Raw genomic sequence first — 2,807 nt, 5'->3', positions numbered from 1 at the left:
ATGAAGTACTCCAAGTTCTTGTGATCTGTAATCACCTTGAACTTCTTAACTAAACGCAGCTCGGAATCCCATTCCTTAAGGCATCGTACTACCGCGAGCAACTCCTTGTCGTGGATCTCGTAGTTGCACTCGTGCGCGCTATTCTTCCGCGAGAAGAACGCGCAAGGCCGTAAGACTCTATCATCGTCGTACTGTGATAGCACCCCGCCCACCGCGTAGCCGCTCGAATCGCACTCGAGCACTGTCTCCCGATCTGGGTCGAACGCCGCCAGCGTGGGCTCTGTAACGAAGATCTCCTTTAGCTTCTCAAAGGCTGACTGCTCTTCAGATCCCCATCAGAAGGGGACGTCACCTGTAAGCCTAGTGAGGGGTGCGGCTAGCTGCGCGAAGTTCTTAATGAACCTTCGGTAGAAGTTCGCGAACCCTAAGAACGATCTTACTCCCTTTACTGTCTTTGGTGCCTCCCACTCGCGGATTGCGGCTACCTTGGCTGGATCCATGCTTATCCCTTTACCTGCTTCGATAATGAACCTAAGGTACTTGGTTGTCTTGACTTTAAACTCGCACTTCTTGACGTCCACCTGTAGCCCTGCGGCTTGCAGCTTGCTAAGCACTTTTCGGACGTGCTCTTGGTGCTGGCGCAGATCGCCATCGGTGTAGATTAGTACGTCGTCCAGGTATGCTGAGCAGAAGTCATCTAGGTGTTCTCTTAAGGTCTAGTTAATGTATCGTTGAAAAGTACTTAGGGAGTTCGCCATGCCAAAGGGGGTAACTAGCCACTTAAACAGTCCGAATCTTGTTCGGAAGGCTGTCTTCCACTCATCGCCTGGTGCGACACAGATCTTGTGGAAGGCTGCGATAACGTCCAACTTTGTGAACTATTTGGCCTTGCTTAAGCTGTTGAGTGTCTCTCAGATGAGGGGTAGCGGGTACCGGTCCTTCTTAGTAATTGCGTTCAGAGCTCGATAATTGATGCACAGTCAGAGCCCTCCTCCAGGTTTCTTGGCGAACAATACTAGCGCTGCAGCTGGCGAGCTGCTTACGCGGATGAATCCCTTCTCAAAAAGCGATGTAAGTTCCTTTCTAAGGACTAGGAGCTCTCCGCGCGACATGCTATAGAGGGGTCCCTACGGTAGCTGAGCATCCTTCGGCTCTAGCTTGATCTTGTGGTCCACCCCTGGCCCTCGGTGCGGTGGAAGCTTCTCTGCTTGCTTCGGGTTAAAGAGCTCATAGAACTCCTAGTACTGTGTTAGTAGCAGCGCTCGTACATCTACGGGCTTCTTTGGTTGTAGCGCCTTGTCGATGTCTACAATTAACGCGGCGAAGATCTGAACGCTATTTAGAGCGTTCTTATGTCTACGAACTAAGGCCGTAAACGCTGCGGCGTTGACTTAGCTAACTCCTCCTTATAGGCGTCCTTTAGTCGACCTTACTTAAATGCCCTTTAAGTAGATAAAAATACTCTTCTTGGCAGGAGATACTGATACGTCCTAGTAGTTCATCCATCCCCTGCTAAGGTACACGTCCTCACTAGAGGACAAGTCCATCACGTATGCATAAGCAGTCTCTTCGTACCTATGCATCTTGAACGAGAATTAGGCGACCTCGCTAATCTCCAACAGCTTGCCGTTTACTCCCTCAATTATCCAAGAGGGGATCTAAAAGCGCTCTAGACAGTGGCGGTAAGCGAATCTCTTGCTAATTAGTGCATAGCATAGGCATCCGCAGTCTATAAGCGCGACAGCGTTTGCTACGTTGTTCACGATAAGATCTACGGTAATTGGTGGGGGACGCATATGCTTCTGCTAAAACTGATTCCATTCGCTACGTGTCTGCCGATCCATCTTCAGAGGCTCTGGGCCGAGACTCTGGCCCAGAGCTACTCTTTTTCCAAGTCGCTATCGTCTGGGCATTCGATCTGTTTCTGGCGTCTCTGCCCTTCGCTTGGGGGAACGGCTCTCTTAACCCGAGTGGTGTTCGGACAGTTTCTAGCGATGTGGCCCAGTTCGCCGCAGCTGTAGTAGTCTAGTGGGGACCGCCTTGGTCTATCCTTCGTTTCCCGTGCCCGATTGGCCTTTGAGGGCTCCCAGTCCATCGCTTCTAGACTAGCATCTCGCTAAGCGACCTTTAGGGGAGCTTGCGCATAACTGTAGGCCGCGTTCCTTCGATTCCTCCTGTGCAACTGGATCTGGTATAGGTCATTGGAAAGCTCGATTGCCTTGTCTATATATTCCTTCAGACTTCTGTTCTTTGGAGTATGGAGCATTAGCTTTTAGAGCTCTTCTCTAAGTCCCTTACTAAACATCTCACAAGCTACTGCTAGGCTAAACTGCTGTTGGGACTCTACGCGAAGCTGGTTAAACTCCGAGACATAGTCGCGTATTGGTCGTCGTCCTTGCTTTAAGTGCCAAAGCTTGTTTAGCGCACGCTGCTGCTGGTGCACGTCTTAGAAGTGAGTATCCATGTGCTCCCATAGGCCGGCCGTAGTTCGTTTCTTATTCTTAAGCACCTAGGGAAGAAGGACCTAGTTTGCTTTGCCCTTCGTTCGACTAAGCACGTATTGGACCTTTGCGTCCTCCGTTAGGAACATGGCGTGGTCGTACTCTAGCTTCCCTTCGCACTCAAATTTCCAACCTAGGTAGTTATCACGTGTCCTATCAAAACGCTCTAGGTCGGGAAACTTATTCTTGCGGGCTGCTGGCTCGGCGACTGTTGTTAGCGGTGGTGGAGGAGTGTCGACTCTTGGGGATGACTCCGAACGTCCTTCGGCTTGGTTCCTCTCAAGTGCCTCTAGGCGACTAGCCATT

This window comes from Exserohilum turcica (genome assembly GCF_000359705.1).
Source record: "Exserohilum turcica Et28A unplaced genomic scaffold SETTUscaffold_4, whole genome shotgun sequence".
NCBI classification, from domain to species: domain Eukaryota; kingdom Fungi; phylum Ascomycota; class Dothideomycetes; order Pleosporales; family Pleosporaceae; genus Exserohilum; species Exserohilum turcicum.
The sequence above is the reverse complement of the archived record's forward strand: the minus strand, read 5'-3'. Positions refer to the sequence as shown.